The 19,869-nt window shown below is 39.6% G+C and overlaps 1 protein-coding gene across 1 annotated transcript in view; it reads left to right on the forward strand.

Moving 5' to 3' along the window:
* The first annotated feature begins 988 nt into the window (after nucleotides 1–988).
* LOC129765119 (uncharacterized) overlaps nucleotides 989–19,869 on the forward strand; it is a 279,465-nt gene continuing 260,584 nt past the window's right edge. Inside the window, exon 1 of the mRNA XM_055765005.1 lies at nucleotides 989–1,685. The gene's annotated coding sequence lies outside the window, so the exon portion shown is untranslated. The remainder of the gene's footprint in view (nucleotides 1,686–19,869) is intronic.

Genomic DNA, 19,869 nt, shown 5'->3' on the forward strand with positions numbered 1-19,869 from the left:
ATCGCGGATATGCATGCCACTGCCACAGCATAGCGGTACATTGTGTTCCAGGTCACAAAACTTTCCGCCAAGGGTTCACGAATTTTGCATTTCGTCGCTTATAATTGCTTTGAAAAAAAAAAAAACGATAGCGAGAAATGAAATCGCGATGACATCGCTTCTGCACTAAATCACTGCTGCGCGTTCGATGCATGAGATGCAGTTTAATGTCGATCGATTGAATGCTTCAAAACAAACGATGAACCACGCTGCCAACCAACAAAAAACGGCCGCCGAAAAGGAACGGTATTTTTTTTCATTTTTACTTATTGCCGAAAGCCGTGCAGCTGTCATTGATCTGAAGAAACTGATTGAAGAGGTCCGAGATGGTGGTTGCAAGTGGTTCACGCGAAGCGGAACTCAAGGAAAGGTTGAAGTACCTCTGCCGATTTAATTTGCTCCCCGGCACGTACCGCCGACCGATCGTGACAAGAAAGTGTCAAGGTTTGTCGAAATGATGAAGTCAGACGTTTTCGAGTTCCGAATGAGCAGCATGGGTTTGGGACCCTGGCGCTCGGCGAGAGAGAGAGAGAGGAGTGATACCGCGCGTGAGTGGAGTTTCAAAGAGTGCAAGAGAGTGAGTGTGTTATTCTTTGGGGTTCTGTTTTGTGCGGTGATTCCGCTCGCAAGGAAGTGTAACCCTTCCGTAGTAAGCAGGGCTCTTGGGCTGTCCATTGAACTTGATCGCGCCGATGTCTGTGAACCGCGGCGCCGAATGCTCTTGAGACGGATCGCAGTGGAAGGCTTTTCACGATCAAGGTCACTCTTTCTCTTGGACTATATTATGCAACTGTTCTCGGCTGCCCGAACGCAGAGAGACCTCGAGTTCGGCTGGGCAAGAAAAATGGTTGGATCTCTCGGTGGGTTCGCGCGATCGCTCGAATTTCTCTCGCGGAAAAATATAGAAAATCTCGAAGAAATGAAGACGAGCCCAAACTCTTCCGCGAGCTGTCAGCTGCTGAAGATCACGGCCAAGGAGAGACCAGAAGAAAAAAAAACTTATATAATAACCTACTACCGATCGGTATTCTTTAGTTAAGTGCCAACCATAGTACGGTCAGGATCGTGCCAACCCTCTGCAGAGTGCGCCCCACTGAGTGTGACCAGCGACCGCACACAGCCCATTCAGGAACATTCCTTCCTGGAGAGCTCTGCAGCTTCAATAGTTAGCTAGGTGTCCTTCAGCAGAATTCTAGGAATTCATCACCACACCGTGTGCGCTTCCTGAAGTTGTTACTCGCAGAAAATCTGTTGCCAGTGCCCGTGTGCGAAAGTGTACGAAGTGGCCAAACGAATTTTGGCGCTGAGAAGCTACTGGTTGCCTAGTGAGAAACAGTTCCAGTGAGTTGGAAAACAGATAGAATACTACAAGCTGTAGCAGAACCCCAAGTGTTTCGGTTAAAGTTCACGTCTGAAACCAACAGTTAAGAGGGAAGTTGCAACAGCAGCGACAAAAGAAAAACAAACTTCTGACAGTGCTACTTGGAAAAGTAATATATAGGAAAATATATTATTCGGGAAATATTTTCTCTGATTGCAAAAAAAGTGAAGTGATTTACCAATTCAAGAAGAGCAATAACACGCTGAAAGATTGAAAGTCATCTGCTACAAAAATTGCAAAGGAATAGTTCCTTCGAAGTAGAAAGGTAAGTCAATTTGAACCGTTGTCATCGAAATCGAGTGTTCGGGAGTGTGGCCCAATTTTAGGAGTGGGAACACCGGATTCCGTGAAGATCGAAATTCAAGTGAACCATAATTTTTTGCCAAATCATCTTCGAATGCGTTCGCGTGGTGTTGAGGATGATTGGCTCTGCGCCAATTATATGCACGAAATATTCGAGATTTCCATCGACTGCTTCTGTTGCTGTTGCTAAATACCAGCAGGTGCCACACAGCAAAGCATAACTGTGTCGAAACTATGGTTTATGGAATAGCATCGCGAGCCCCCATCTGTTGCCTCTGCCCCAGCAATAGGCAGCAAAATGGAATTACCCAAAAAAAAAAAAGATAATCGCGAGCAGGCATTAGTAGTTAAGGCAAAGTTTGCTCGCTATCAAAATTTACCACAAAACAATCGGCGCGATTTGATGCTGTTTCGCTTCTAACTGTGCATGTGCTTATGATTAAATACACAGAAAAGAAACTAAGCCGCTTACACCGCAAACAAGCTTGCCTAGTTTTTTTCTGTTTTTTTTTTTTTGTTTTCATTTTGGTAAGTAGGTGCTTAAGCAAGCAATTGAAATTTGTTCGATTGAAGAAGTACTGTTGCTCCCGAAAAAAAACAAACATTCGAGTTGTTCAAGTTTGAATACAGTTTTGAGAGGCTTGCGAAAACGGGAATAGCGATTTTGGGTCAATGAGCGAAGTAAGAGCTAAACTCTTGGGAATAGAATGATTCACAAGATGCGCGAGAATTGAACGAAGCAAAGTTTGGGCTATCTGTTGGGTAAACCCAACAGCTACCAGGTTCTGTATTTTCGAAGGATTGTCAAAAGTGAACTTATTTCCAAATTTCGACAGTAACTATGTGCCGATGAATTCACTATTCAACTCTTCCTAGATGCTTACTGGAATTCTTGGAAAAAAATCTTCTTAAAAATATACTTGTTTGAGAAAGAGTTCTGTTGATTCATATTTGCCATTCATAAAAATGAGAGCGCTACAATTAATATTTTGGTCCGATCATGAGTGAAGTTGTGCAAATTAGAAATAAACTCTCAAACTCTATCTTGTTCGATGTTTTTCATCAATTCGTTTCTGATGAAAAATTAGCAAACTTTTCACGGAAGCTTTTTTTTCGTTGATTTTATTAGTTTCAATTATTAAAAAATCTACATCGGGGAAAGCGTTATTTTTAGTTGTCTTGCAAGCCCAAAAGTGCCTTCAATTCACACTAGTCATTCATTATCAACATTTTAAAATGTAAGCAAAATTTTGGAATACCATTTCAAAAATCCAAAATACATTTTGATTGATTTGATCAACTACCAGCTGACCCGGCGAACTTCGTTCCGTCAAAAATTAGGTTTTTGATATGAATTATTTCGAAGATTCACGTTTTCTTTCCGAGCGAACGTTAATGGGTTCAATCGCGGAACTCCCCATTGATTGATCTTCACAATTTCAATTTCCTTTTACTTCTACCGAAACTCGCCATTATAATATAAATTTATTTTCAGACACAATTTTCGCTCAAGATTCTTGATTTCAAATAACAATTTTCTCCGTTACATGGAATACATTTTTGCTACAGAAAATTAAATTTTCTTCTTCCACCTGAGAATCATTTTCGCTTCACACTAACGGAACACGAATCATGATTCCACAAACGCGAAATCCGGTTGGACTAACAACAATGTCATTGTGGAAATATGAGAATAATTTTTTTCGAACTTTACATGGAAGCTTTTCAAAAATTTAAAAAAAATCCCACCATAACATTGTTCTGCGGGCAGAGACGAATACAACAAAATAAAGATGGCTCAAATCGGACCTTTCCTTCTTCGGGTTTTGCACTTAGCAACAATAGTTTGGCCTTCCATTTTTATTGATATAGATTACATTTTTTTTCGAAATTGTCTCAAAAATGTATGAGTTCTTCTATAATTTTTTTTTAAACAGTGTAATGAAAATACGAGTGCAACCAATGAAATGAATGATTTCAGAGCAAGTACGGAAAAAAAACTTGCATGTGATGGATGAAAAGTATAAGTGATCAAGTGCATATATCCATAGTGAAGCAAATTCTGGCTCAGAAGAGCCGTCTCTGTATTCTTTGGCGTCTTGAATATATAACAATAACATGCAAAAATGTATTGGATCGAAAAAGACGATTTCGTTGCTTCCGTTTGAAAGACGAGAAACTTTAGTACTGGATATAAATGTGAAACACCTAAATTAGTGGATTTAAATAACATTTTGGAAGTGAAAAACCTAAAAGATAGTAGCTTTGAGAGTGTTATTTTTAATTCTATACCAAATTTTTTTTTGTAATTTGATTGTTTCTATCAACAAAATTAAAGCTCTCTAGCCGCTCTATAATTTGTTCTTTGAACCCAACTTTTATCTTTCTTAATTTTGCTGTTTGCGGCATGAGAAAGAATAGATTCGTTTGCGGGATGCTGTCATGAGGAACAACGACACAGTCTTTTCTATTGATAGGCCAAAATAAATACACTGTCATTAGATGCGGTGCTGTACGTGTGTTCAAAGAAAATAAATGAAGTCTTTAATGAGCTTCATAACAACATTAGATGTGTTCGGTTCCACATATTGCTGGATGTGGTCGGCTAAATAACAAAAGCGAGGATTACCTCAAACGCTTTTTTAGATTGAACAGTCGACAAAATATGCCCTGAAGAAATCGATAGTGTAATTCCTCCGATTGAGTTAAAATTAGCCAAACGAATCGCAATATTGCATTCTTTAATTCGTTCGACCTAAGTCCAATCGGGTTGTGCAAATTTGGCAACCTCTGTACTCAATTCGACATAAACGATATTGAGATTTGTGTTCCATTTTTGTGAAGCGAAGATGGCAATGAATTTTCGTGTGAAGTAAATACTATTTTAAAATAAAAATTGTAAATAGAAATAGGTTTCCCAATTCATGAACGGGATCCAGCAGCAGCAGCTGTGGAGGCGATCTGGCGTAGTGGTAACATCCATGCCTCTCACGCTAAAGGTCACGAGTTCAATTCTCACTCCCGACATTCTTCCAAAAATGGAAGTAAAAGTGACGAACCAACCTAATGAGTTGAAAATCACTATAATACAGATAAAAAAAAAAGCAGCAGCAGCTGTCCATCTGGAAAACGGCGAGCGATTATTTTTCACCAACGAGAAAAAAAATTGAACGAAATTAATATTAATATTCTTTGTTTCATTTTTCTACTTTACGGTTTTTATTTTTTTTTTTTATCTTCGCTTATTTTTCGTCGGCCTATTTCCGCCACTTTAGTGCCAATCACCGACATCAGGGAGGCGACTCCACCTGTTCCTACCTATCAGACTCAACAACTCATGAGCCGGGCCAACTTCTTTTACTTCCGCTCCGAAGGAAGACGTAACCAGAGATTTTTCGCCTCAGAAAATCCCAACGACGCCAGCTGGGATTGAACCCAGGCCGATCGGATTGTGAGGCTGTTACGCTAACCATACAACCACTGGCGCCGTCTACTTTACGGTTGAAATATATCACTTTTTTCACTTCTAAGATATCAAATATGTCAGTTACGCAAACAAAATAGATCGTTACAATATTTAAGCACACATAAAATTAGGTTTTCATCTAGAATCCAGTTAATCGAAGACCTCAGGAAATGGTTTTACCGCTGAACTGTAAGCGATAGCGAATGTCGATGAAGAGATTCGATGAAAACAGATAGACCCTATTGGAAAGTTAAGCGTGAAATCATCGTTACGAATTCAGGCATTGCTTTTTTTTCTGTATTGGTGTATAAATCAAGGTCTGACACGATCAACTTAACGTGAACTTTTTCTTTTATATAATTTTTGGGCATTCAATGTTATGATGGAAATTTCCACCATTATGCAAAGTCTATTTCACGAAATAGGAAATATTTTAGGTGTTGGATGTTATCGTTTAAATTCTATAAAAATATGGTGAGCAAAGATAATCATCGAGACGAACTAAGGCAGTATTGGAAGAAAAGTTCTCGTACACCCAAACTAACGTTGGCAGAAAACATTCCATCTTCGGCAGAAAAAAGCTTTTTTGTGTGCTGAAGGGTGAAATGAACAAATATAATCTTTCTCTTAGACTGAACGTCAGCTTGGAATTGCATCAGAAAAAAAAATCCAAACGATGTCAACGGGGATCGAGCCAAGGCCGACAGGAATGCAATTCTGTTTTGCACTACCACGCTATCCACATAACCACTGATGCTGTTGCACAAGTGCGTGATAATTTTACACCTCATTATAAAATGAAGTTGGAAAGTGTTTTATAAGAGTAAAAAGGAGAGCATAAACGTTAATTTAAAACCTCCTCGGTCTGGGCTGTGTATGTGACAAAGTATGCGAAAAGCTTTAACGCATGCTTACTCGCAATGTGTTTCTTGTTCCGCACGCTCATATTGCTATAACATATGAGGGGCTCAGACGAAAGGGGGTGTAAGTGACACGATCGATTTACTCTTCATCAACTCTGTCTTTTGGTCATAACATAGCTGCAAACACATTCCTAGCTGTAGTTGACAATTTGGACGATAGGTCAGAACCCCATCTATTGGTTTTTATTGTAAATTAAAATTTATCGAAAGCAAAAGTTGATGAAAAGAGAATCGACCAAGTCACTTACACTCTTTACCTTTTGAGCCCCTCATATATATTATACAAATAATATACCCGAATGGAGGGGGGTGTGGCAAATGTTATGTTATTTTTGAGCTAATGAATAATAATTTGAGTAATAAATCAGGATGTCGAAACATGTGTTAAAAATTCTTTTTGGGTGCAGGATTGACATGCATTCGGCGTCATCAAGCAATAAATTACGGAGGCTCTCGCCTTTGTTTCTTTTGGCCCACCTTTGGATATAGGATGCGAAACTATTTAATTCACTTCGCCTCGGATATTATTTTGAAATCAAACATATTTTATGGTAGCTTGGTAGATACAATCGCCTTTTCCCTCGCGAAGACAAATATACAAGCTGACATTGCACGTATTGCACTTGGTATGTGTTGTCATTGTCTGAGCATACATTCCAAGGTGAATGATTTAGGAAACACCGAATCAGAGCAACAACAGGCGAAAATTCTGGCTTCTTCTTTATCTTCTTCTTTTAATCAGAAAAAGAAAGGCTTAAAACTTTGATGGTCATTTGTTTCTAGTCAACTTTTTCGTAACCTGAAGACTGATGTCATAGAATCAGCGGTAGCAGAGCAGCAACTGACGGTTTGCCGCAGTGAGGGCACTATTTATTGGGTGCGCTTCTTGTTTTTCCGGTTACTTATGACGATACACGATGCTGATCCACGTTGGCTCCATCATGGCTCCATCATGGCTCCATCATGTATATAAAAATCTCGTGTCACGGTGTTTGTGGCCGAACTCCTCGAAACGGCTAGACGGCTTCAAGTTTGGGCTCGAAATGTACATATAACTTCAAATTTTCACCCTCTTACTCCCATCTCCAATTTTTTAATCGTGATTTAAGTTTACAATTTCTTATCCATTTCCAAAAACAAATCATTCGTTTTTCAAACATAACGTATTTAATTACGTTGTTCAATGACAAACGGCGCTATGTTCTCAACATCGAAATTTCATCCACATATGCGCAAGTAAACCAGGCGCATCACCGACGAGTTGGAAGCCTTATTGAATGATCATAATAAATTATGGAAATTCTGTAAGTCACACATACTCGGATTGAAAATTGAAAATCACGGAATTGTCATCTGATTAAAAAAAAAACCTGGAGTGCACGTACCGGAGGGACGTTCTAAAGGAACAAGAGACAACAAGATCCCGCCACAGATGATTCATGGATGAAGACGAAACAAACAAGAGAGTGCGATCGATGGATTTTTATGTGTATCATATGATGATTTGATGCGGTCAGGACAATTTCATTCTACGATACCCCGATTGTGTCTACAATTCATGGTTCAGATGTACACGATGGTAGAGAGCGAATGAATGTGTTTTCTACGACAATATCTACAAAAGCGGCGTGAGGAAAAATATATTCCCTTGCGAGATGCTATCATGAACAACACCGATACAGCCTCTTCCATTTGCCAGGCTAAAATCCAATCGTTATGACAGTACGTGAATAAAGTCTTTTTTTTTCCAAAATATATATTTTTATCAAGGCTCATATGGCGTTAGCCTCACGGGGCCGGGAGTTCAATACTTTGACAATTTTTCTTATTATCTATGTTAGTAATATGTAACCAATTACTCGCGGTTGGCTCGAGGTTAGTATTACAAGTCTTTAATGAATGTCATTACAATATCAATCATCAATCGTCAAAATAGGCCCTGAGGAAATCGATAGGGTGCTTTCCTCGGAAATTCCAGATCCTTCTGAATAACAACTGCTCACCCTTATTCTGAAGTCCGATATCATTCATTACAATGTGGCACAAACTATTGAATCACGATCTGAAGAAACTTCCACAATCATAGGTATTTTGTCTTGGACATTTAGCTATTTTTGAAAATGTTAGGCTAAGCTTCCTGCACTCGTGCGCAAAATCCTAACCCGTATACTCGCGCTGGGTATCACAGACCGTCTTATGCCCATGATGTTTTTCCTTTTTTCAGTGCGGTTATTTTTGTTGCTCTTATTTCCTTCCAGATTCTATTCGGGAATCTTACGCTAACATTTCTCACTAAAAATTGTTGCTAAAATTCAAGCCATTTAATTCGAACACAAGGAAGAGTGAATTGCTTTCAAATATCCATAGTCATATGAAAGAGGGACCTCGTGATCTATTTTTTTTTTGTTCTCTATTGCGTTGAGTCTTTGGCGTTTGAAGCTTCATGACGTCGTTCTGGGCAAATTCACTAGCATAAATGTATTTCAACAAAAATCAGTCAGTAAACATAATTTCGCCATCACTCCATTTATCTTTGAACAAACTACGCTTGCAGTCTATTTTTCACCCTTCATCAAACAAACTTAATAAAAAGAATTGCAAACTGATAAACCAGACCAGTATCTCCAGCAAAACGTTGGAACCAAATTCAAGCCTAATCCATTTCCGGCCATTACTGTAATGTCTAAAAATTCACCTCTTTGCGTCAATTATCCCTCCCTAAATGAAGGCCGGAAAAGGTCCTAAACGGGCAACATCAACACGCCAAGGGAACAAACAAAGAAAAACTCGATTACGTCTTTTGAAAACCAATCAGTGCGGAACTTTTGGCTACCAGCAACTACCCATTGCTTAAAACCAGAGTAAAAAAAAAACGCGATTGATTTCTGTGTTACCCCTCAAGGCTCCGGCTCCGAGCTCATTGCCCTCTTTAGCGCAAACAAATTGGGTGCAATCAGAGAGCGCTCCGACGGAACGCTTATCGGTGTTTATTCAAACCGACGATGATTTCCGCGATGAGTCTGCGGAATTTTTCGATTCAGATAAAGATGAAGGTAAAATACCACATGATAACGATTTAACGAGACAAGTTTTCGGCAATTGATAGGTAAATATCTTGGAAACGTCAATCATCATGAACACCCGTTTTGATGCATTTCGGTGAATATTTGGGTAATTGAGATATTTTGAGGTCTGTAACCGTGGTCAATACTGAGAGGTAGTTTCGATTCAGAGAAGGATCACCTGAGTAGTGTTATCTAGTTATCCAACTCAAAGTAATACTTTCCAATGTTTGAAGTGCTGTGCCTGAGGCATCACATCATCATGTTATCGACAGCCTACCCAGTCACACCGCATCATAAAGAGCATCACCTTTACATGCAACGGGACTACCGGGAGATGGACTCATTATTTCTGCTCGTAGGCACACATTTTGTGTTGCAATCCCGCTTCGCGCGCGAAAGCATCTATTGCAAAAGCACACACGCATATGTGTAGGTATGTATATCCACGGTGATCGTTCCGGCCTAAGTGGAGTTGATTGATGCGAGTGGAAAAATAACGCGTAGTTGCGCGGCCCCCGGCCAAACCTGCTGTGCTGTGCTTCTTACACACATTGTGTTCTGCGATTCTGGAACGGTATCCGCCAGCTGCTGCAAGGTGAGGTGGCAGGTTCGACGTCGGATAACACCCCGTCCGACTGTGCATTCTTACCGCGAGCTTAATTGAACCGTAATCAAGCGCGCCCGGGTACTGCAAATTTTATATTTAGTATCCGCGAAATCAATTACGACCGCTGCCGACTGGCCATGTTCGGAAATGGTTAGATGACCCACACACAGGTGCAGCGCCTACCAAACGGATTTTGGGAGTGAGTGGATTAATAAAAACGTTTCCCAGTAAAGTACCGAAATCGCAAACGGATGCGTCCGAGGAAATTCGGCAAAAATAATGACCACGGGGGTTGCCGGACAGCGTGAGAATATCGGCGAGATAAATCAGACAAAAAAAAAACAAGCAAAAAAAACAAGCAGCGCTTGCCGGGATGAGGCTAGAATTTAAATCCTAAAAATACACACATTAATCCACGCTGGTGGAAAATTAAGGGCTCACTTAGTGGCGATTCGCACCTTCGACGGCCGGCCATCCGTTGGACGGACGGAACAAGGGTGTAAAAAAGATATCTCATATGTTCGATGAGATGACCCAGTTTCACTCAGTTTCCTCCGCTGCAAACCTTAGAGGAAACGATGCGATTCGAAAATGGATGTTGTGACTGAAATTGTTACCATATGAAGCAATTGTAATATTCTGTTAAGAATGATATAGGGTCGAGGTACCAATAGTTGCATATCTAGGGCAACCGTTTAATTATTTTGCATATGTTGAAATGCGTAATTTCAGTTTCTACATATTTTGGCGTACCATGAACTAATCCCACCATAATCATGATACCATTATACATAAATTTGAATTCCCTAATGATTTTCGCATAATAATTCTATTTGCGACGTTGTACCTTTAGTTAACCTATTTTTCCTATGGTTGCATTATTTTTTCTAATAGTTACACTAGTGTACTAGTTTTCATTTTATCGTTTAGATGCATTATTTTACTTCTTAATAGGTATTAGATCATTTGTAATTGTAATTTTTAACTATAAGGGAATATTTGATTGTATGTCCATATAATTTCCATAGGGTTGAATAACACTGAAATTTCTGATTCGATCCATACTCGAAAAGAAAATGTTGACGGCCACCACGATACGCCATATATGTGGATGGGGGTCAGAATTGGGCTGCGTGTTTTAAATGGTCTCAAGCATTTCGAGCACCCGAAACGAAGATCTTTTCCGCTTTTGCCTGCTTTTCCAAAATCGTTTCCTGTTTCTCGATTTCAATTCGTTGTATTTCACGTAGGCGTTCCTCGGCTGTTAGAATAGGATGATATGCTTTTTATGCAATTTCGGTGAATCGCTTTTCTTTTAGGACCATCTGGTATTTTTAGGAATTCTGATATGCTATTCTTCCGAGTTGAGGTATTGAGCTGGCTACCTTGATCTTGCAATACACTATACGGTGTCTTTTGTAAAAGTGCATCGGTTTCATCATCTTTCGATTGTTGACAATCGATCACTTTAATGTGGACATCTTCGACTTGGTTTTCAAGACTATTGCACGCATTCCCGGATGTTACTACGTGTACTGAGCGATTATCAACGATCGGTTCCGCACGCTGGAGTTCAATGTCATCAACATGATCGCAGTTCACTTGAGATACAGCTTGGACAGATCCACTTAGCTGATCGGTTGAAATATAAAAATACATAAGAGGAGCTGGCGATAACGGAACATGTTTGTCTGCTGCAGTTGAATGATGCACTGAATCGTCAATAAGCTTCAACGGTTTCACGTACAGTACCTTGATTTTGAATTCATCCTTGTTGAGATCTGCATCATTCGAACGGATTCTAGATAACAACAGTCTTCCAATGCTGCATAGTGCATCCCTGATTGTACAATAGGGAAGGATTACTGAACGATTCACATATATCGGAGAATGTACATTTGATTCTGATGATTCGGCGGATTGGAAGACCGTGTTATGGACGAACGAAGGACTCGATGGTTGTGGATCCAGCGAATTACCAAGATCGAGACTAGAAGTTATTAGATTTGACTCTTGAGTAATTGGTAAATCCTTATTGTGTACGACTACAGCACCGGAACTCGCTGCACTATGGGCCAAGCACATACTATAATCAACATTGTCCGCATTGAACGGGAAAAGCCCGCAAACACGAAATCCGTTGATTATACTTTGCTTTTTCATTCCTTGTTTGATGGCCTTCAGCAAAACAGCACCGAAATGTTGAATCGTGAAAGTATCCTCGCAGTTGTTGCTCCGCCATTCGGTTATTTCTAATCTCCAAGCGTTCTTCAACGGCTTAGAGATGGATACATCGGCAGGCTAAGTAATTCGCGTCGTGTTAGGATAGAGCGCTACCAACACAATCCCGAGGTCAAGACAGATCGGCTACTTCCGCAGCAGTATAAGACGAGTGCCCATCAACAAATAACACTACCGGAAGCTTGACTTTGTTCTTCACAAGGAATGGATAGAAAAGATTTCTCACGTACAACATGAAATTCTCAACATCCATCCATCCTTTGGGACTTTTTCCAATGCCCCAACCACCAGGAAAGCTTCGTAGCAGTTCCTGTCGAATCCTCTGCATTGGCAATATAACATCCGGTGGCACCATAGAACGGTCTGCTCCGAAAGTGAACATCACCGTAATGTTTGTGTGAGGGCTAGCCTGTTCTATCTCATAAACGTTTCTGTTTCCAGGTGTTGCCAGCACCGCTTTGGTTTTTGGGTGGAGAAAGAAAGAAGTTTCATCTCCGCTATACATACGATTCGGTTCAAACAGGGTCTCCCCAAGGTCTTCAATATGCTTCTCAACTCTGGTGACCAGCCTCGGATATTGAATTTAGAAATCACACTGCTTGCTGCCGATACTCCTTTCTGAGTTCCGGATTGTTATTTGCCCTTTGTGTCGGTCCAAAAAACCTGCAAACCATTTGCGTCCTAAAATAAATATTCACGAACCAGTTCAATCAATCAATCATAGATATTTGTTTATTTCATACCAGGCACACCATTCTTAAAAGAATTTGGATTCGAGTTGTTCTCAAAAAAACTTTTGACCTTATGAAAAGAAGTTTCCTTAAATACAGGGAAACCTTTACTTTCCATCTCCTTGAGCCAGTGAATGATTTTTATTTCATCGTCTGGGTGTAGCACCGTTGGAGGCCCCTTGCGAATTTTCTTGGTCCATTTTTCGCCCATGCGAAAACAAATTGTCGAGACTGGAATTCCGAATGCCTTTAAGGCACGATATATCGTGTTTCCTCCAGTTTTAACCGACTCTAAGCACTTCTGTGACAGTTCCTCATCGTAAACCCGATGAATTTTCTTCCGTGGTTTTTTGTTGAATTTGTTCAATCTACCTTGGGAAAAGTTAAGAATCAATACAATTGCTTAAGGAGTTGATCATAACTTACGTGAAAATTGTAAGCTTTTCGCAATTACAGCTGACAATCACCAAATGTATCGAGACAAACAGATGAAAACAACTGTTTACATGAGTGTGTTTGCAAAGAAGTGTCAGAATAATCGAATGTCTAACCTCACTTTTTATGTGTTGTGAAATGAGGTTACTAAAGGTACACTGAACAAAATAGTGTGTGGATCGTGGCTATTCATAAAAAATACATAGTTTTGGATTTATCGTTAAGTTTTAACATACACAATTTCAATTCAACTTAATTACAAGTAAGTAAGCCATATATTTCGAAATGAATGTCTCAAAGAATGAAGATATACCACTACGAAATTCGATGCTCTCTTTCTGAAATTGCTTTAAAATTACCATATTCAGAAGCATGCTTCTTAAAAATATAAATTTAACCCTAAATTGAATAGATGAGGCGTATTCAAAGGTTAACATTGTTATGAAATGATGAAATTTTCGTTTGAAATCGATGTTTGGTTGCACAGCTTAATTTTGCATTGAAATATAATTGAAATATAAATGAAATTAATTTCCTAGATAGTGCAACTATTGATTCACACCTAGTATAGGAGCAGATACCCTACTCGATGAAAAATAGAGCAAATTTTGAGAAATAGATACTTCCCACGAAGTCTTTTTTAATGTTTGCTTGATTTATACTATTGTTATCTAACCCTCTTGTACACGCGTCATAATCATAACTCGTATACTCGCGCACGCTATCACAGACCATACGTGTTCTCTGTTAAATTGATATTGTGTACTTTTTAAGCGTTATTGGTATTTATTTAAAAAAAAAGGATATAGCTGATTGAAAAAACTCCAGAAAATATTTTTTCTTCAACCACATCCAGTTTTAATAGTTATTCAATTCAGCCTCCTCAAAACTAAATTATTGATTTTTCGGTCGGTGAGACCGTATGCGCGAGTATAGGGGGGTTAAAGTAAACATAATTACCAGAACAAACAAATGTATCAAAATTTGTACTTTTTTCAAAGATCTTCTCTACCTTTTTGAGGGGAAAAATACAGTTAATTCGCCAGATTATGATGCTGAAAAAAAAATTGTGTATTTTTAAGCGTTTTGGTACTTATTCCAAGAAGTGTTATTAATTGAGTGAAAAAGTCACAGGAGGGTTGTGTCCCAGACACGACCGCATGGTTGACACAGGATTCCGTTAGGCTATCTGTTGATTTCGAATATGTTTGAAGAATTACCGTGTTAAATTCCTTGATAATGATTTGGTGGCCCCGAAAAGGGCCGTTTTGTTTGGATGTTGGGTATTGCTTGTTCACTCCACCAGTGTTTACCGTGTTATGATGACAGATGGATGGTAAACAGTCGTTGGATGGTGCCTATCAGATACAATATACTGAAGTGGAACGAGATATGAAGAAAACCACTCTCTGTGATCCTAGACGAGATGCCTCCTGTGATATGTATGGATGAAATAAAGAAAAAAAAACTCACCAATGTAATATAAGATAATTACCAATACCGAACACAATTATCAATTTTTCTCATCAGTAAAAACATGTTACTTTAATATAGAGAAAACATATTTGAAATGGAAAAGGTAATTTTCTTTTATAATTTTCACTTTCTGAGTGTTTATTGAACTAACAACACCTAATATTATCTGTAGATCATATGGGAAATCACTTTTTCTAATATTTCTTCACTTTTCCAAATTTTCTCGCTGTATACACTTTCCTTGGGTGAAAATGAACACAACAAAACAGACAGCTTAAACCAAACGACCCGTTCTCTAGCGGAACACACCTTGGTTTTTATTCATGAAAATTGAAATAAATCGTTTCAAATATCAAGTCATTTTTAACACAACTGCTACCATAACAATTTTACACTTACGCTTGTGCTAAATTTTTCACAATACACGATCGGTCATTGATATGAAATTTAACGAAGCAACCACCATTAAAGTTCCAAATTTAAATTATATTTGCTAGAATTAATAGTATCACTCACTTTACTTGCAATATAAAAATGCTCCCTACTTTCATGTTTTTGCAATGCCGATTTCCCCCAAGTAGCTTGGTTTTGATGTCTCTGTTAGGGAACCGCCGCATGTGTCGTCAATTTCGACCAATCAGAAGTGGGTATTTCCGTTAGGATAGGGGGTGAGATTTTTCAATTGTTTGATAGTTAGTTTCATGACATATATTATTTTCTCCGATACAAAAAGTTGTTATGGAGTGCCGAAATCGATTGACGCAAAACTTTCATCAATCCATCATGAAATGACTAAGCAATAAGCGTTTGAAATTGGACAAATTTCAAGATGTACTCGATTTTCGATTTTCAATTTGTACCCCAATATGTTCCCGAAAGACGTAATCCTACGTTAAAATAAATTTTGGGTGGGACGAAGTTTGCCAAAGCTCAATTTATTCCGTTAGATTCGTGTCGCGCAACTGATTGCCACTGATTGTCGTGATGATGTCCACAAAAGGTTATCAAAGGAAATCTGTAGTGATACTCAAAATTGGTTTGTAACGTTCAATCAATAAAACTTTTTTTTTGTGATGATCGTGGATCTTGAAGCTTATGTTTCGATTTTATGAGGACTGGCAAACTACCCTAATTTTAAATCTAACGGAAAGGCTCATTCGATCGGAGCAATCCAAGATCTTCAACATTGCTTGGTGTCAAAGCTCCATTTATCGGAAGCACTGGTTAATGTGTACCGAGACCGATACCCACTCAAATCAAATCAACTGCTCGATACACGGTATACCGAGCTGACAGAAGAGATACCTTCTGAATCCCGCCAGCCATAAAAGAAAATAGAGTTAATGTATCAGCAAGTTGTTAAATACGGCATTAGAACCTATTGCGAGGGGGGGAAACGCTCTCGAGCGCGCGCACTGTGGAAATATTATCACGCTTCGCCGAACGATCGCCGGTAATCGCCAGCGCTGAACGTTTCACAATCTGCAATTGGCCAACATTAAACTTACCGTTCATCTTCCACTACTCAATTTTACAGCGTGCAGCCAGCCTGCTCTCCCTTCATTATCGCGCTAAAGTGGGTGAATTGCTTGTTCTAATCGGTAAAAGAAACCACCGAAGTAAATGGACCCACACACACACACATTCATACACACAGATTGAAACCCAGAATCCATATTGACCGACGGTTTCGGGGAGTAAATAGCCACGAGAGGCAAAACGCGATTCAATCAACGGACCGATGGTTTATTGTTCTAAGCTGCTGCCTCTGTTGTTTTCCATTAGATTTATTACCCAGGGATATGGAAGAGCTATTTCATTCTATCTGCCCCTTAGGTGATGGCTGGATGGGATGATACTTCTTCGCAGTCTGGTGAATCAATCATATTTTCAACACAGGGATGTATAATCAATCAATGTTGTGCGTTCTGTGTGCATCCGAGGCGATAATATCCCCGTGGCACAAAGGGAAAAAAATCGGGGGAACCCCCGTCGGGAGCATTGAAATCGATCTCCCTCTGCGCTTCCATCTTGGGGAAATGAGTTTGATTTTGAATCGAAATTTGAATACACGCATCGCTTTCGATCGATATCAATTTCTTTGAACGGACCAAAACCGGTAGCCGGGGGGGCATCGGTTGGGATTCTTCTTCGCTCGGGAAAAAGTTTGACAGTTCGTTTGAAGCTGTCAAAAATATGTCCAGGAGAAATGCTTCATTCATGACAACGCAAAAAATTCCCACGAAGAACAAGCGGTGGCGATCGGTCGAGAAAGTTTTACTGGTTGGCTCATTAGTATTCTTATGGTGGCATCTTGGCGTCCGATTATTGGGACACACCGATTGATGGTTTCTCTATACACCATTCATTGCAAGCAAGGCCTTTCTCCAATGATGACTTATAATTTCACCTGATTGCTCGGCGCTTTAACGGTATTTTCGTGATGATTGATTTGAGGTTTGCGATTCTAAATTCTATAATCTACCGCATGCCGCGTGCATTTTTCTCAACGGATCAACAAATTTTTGTTGTAATCGTAGATTAAATAGAATGTGAAGTAGCTAAGCAGCTAATCTATATATATATATATATATATATATATATATATATATATATATATATATATATATATATATATATATATATATATATATATATATATATATATATATATATATATATATATATAATTTGTCATAAAAGTACATATTTGGCTGGTACGTAAGTTAACAGCCAAAAACCTTGTTTTCGGGTGCTCATATTTGACTTTCAGTTTTCCATAACATTTTAGTTAATAATGTCATTGTTAGCTGTGAAAAAATAAAATTCAGAATCAAGTTTTGACGACAAAGCTCGTAGCGATTGACATTGATTTGGAATCATGAAGATCTTGGATTTCCGTTTGTCGTCGCAAGGACTTGGATACAATGAAAATGGGCTGGGATCAGGTGTTTCAGTAGCACTGAAAGACACGGTTTCACCAATTCGTAAACACGGGTCCCGTTTACCCTGTGCGTATTCCTGTATTATTTCAGAAAACCCCTTAGTAATATATTTATTTATCACCGTCACCGTAGTAATCTATACAATATTCTTTATCTTAATTTTAAATGTGCTTTGGGACATATTCAGATCAAATTCGTCACTGATTTTATTAAACGCACGAAGACACGAGTCGAACGGATTGTTGTAGCCGTAGGTGGTTCTATGACGGGGAAGTGCCAACAAAGACGAACTCCGGAAACGTCGAGGTGGAACATAGAACGAGATTTGTTCCAGAAGTTCAGAACAGTCAATATTGCCTCGTAGCAAGTCGAAGACGAATAAGCACTGCATATTGACCCTCCAGCTGGATAAGGTCTCCAAGTCGATCAGTTGGCAACGGTCGGAATATGGAGGAAGATCGATAGGATCATTCCATGGAAGTTGACGTAGTGCAAACCGTATGAACTTCCTCTGTATGCGTTCAATACTGATTATGTGCGATGTGTAGTATGGGCACCAGACAGTAGCAGCATACTCCAGTATACTGCGCACCAAAGAACAGTAGATCGACTTCAAAGCGTGTATATCGGTGAAATCGGAGGCGTGCCGGCGGATAAATCCAAGAGTAGCAAAAGCTTTAGCGGTCGTGATTCCTACGTGTTCGTTGAACCTGAGTTGGGCGTCAATGGTCACTGCTAAATCACAGATAGATTTGACCCGGTCAAGTTAGTCCGCGTCCATAAAATATTCGTGATAAGCAACGTTGTAACGGCGACCGAAGGATATGATCTTGCACTTCTTACTATTGACCTGCATGCCGTTATCGCCACACCATGTCAGCACTGTGTTTATATCTTCTTGCAAGGCGACATGATCCAAGGGCGAGGTGATGCACCGATAGAATTTCAGATCGTCGGCAAAAGAAAGCTTAGAAGAAGAGAGCAGTGAAGACAGGTCATTGACAAAGAGGTTGAAGATCAAAGGGCCAAGGACGCTACCCTGAGGTACGCCAGATGTGATACTGAATGGTCTAGATTTTGTATAATTAACCATTACGTACGCGGAACGATCCGTCAAGTACGACCATAACCACTCCATAAACCAATCGGGAAAGCCCATGTGCTTCATTTTGTTGATAACAGTAATATGCGGAACAGTGTCGAATGCCTTCGAGAAATCAATGTATACCGAATCTACTTGTCGCCTGAGCTCTATTTCACGAGATAGAGCGGTGACGTAACACATGAGGTTAGTCGTGGTACTCCGATGTTTCATGAAGCCATGCTGGCTATCGGAGATGATCAAAGATGACACGTTGTACAACACCTTGTGTACTAACTTTTCGAAGACCTTGCTCAAACAACTCAGTATTGATATTCCACGATAATTGCTGACATAAACGCAGTTTCCGGATTTATGGATCGGAACAATACAGGCACGTTTCCATGCAGCCGGGAATGATCGGTCGCGCAGAGAGCGGTTGAATATAAGAGCGATGGGCCCCGCTAAGGTGGAAGAGCAGTTCTTGAGAAGCAAGGGAGATATTCCATCTGCACTCGATGCTTTCTTGGTGTCAAGTTCCTTAAATTCTTTTTTCACATCTTCAGAGGAGAACTGAAGAACTGGAAATGTGATATCATATGATGGTATGTGAGCAAAGCAATTGCGACGACAAACGGGCGACACTTTGCTGAACACACTCTCAAAAAATGTAGCGAAAAGTTCCGCTGCTTCTACATTCGAGCTTGCATCAGATTCCCCGTATTTCACATTGAATGGGTAGCAGGTAGATGATCTCCGTGTTCTCACAAAGTCCCAGAAGAGTTGAGGATTTAGTTTCATATTCGATTGTACCATAGAAATATAGTTTTCGTATGATAACAGAAGAAGTTCTTTATAACTTGTTTCCACTTCTCGAAAATTGTTGCGCTCTCTCTCAGATTTTGTTCGGAAGAATCTTCTGCGTGCTTTCCTGAGGGTGTTGCGTAAATGTCGCAGCTCAGGAGTCCACCATGGTTTACCAATAACGGAGGCTCGTCTTCTTCGAGGTACGTGTTCAGTTAATACTTGATTCAACTTGTCGTAGAAAATCGAAAGTAATTCATCCGCAGTTCCGTCGCTCATTATACCGTCCCAGTCAATGTTGGTGAGTGTGTCGTTCAATCGGTCGAAATCACAGGCTTGAAAATTGTACGACACATTTTCATTGCAGTCTTC

Source organism: Toxorhynchites rutilus, chromosome 1 (assembly GCF_029784135.1).
Source record: "Toxorhynchites rutilus septentrionalis strain SRP chromosome 1, ASM2978413v1, whole genome shotgun sequence".
Lineage (NCBI taxonomy): Eukaryota > Metazoa > Arthropoda > Insecta > Diptera > Culicidae > Toxorhynchites > Toxorhynchites rutilus.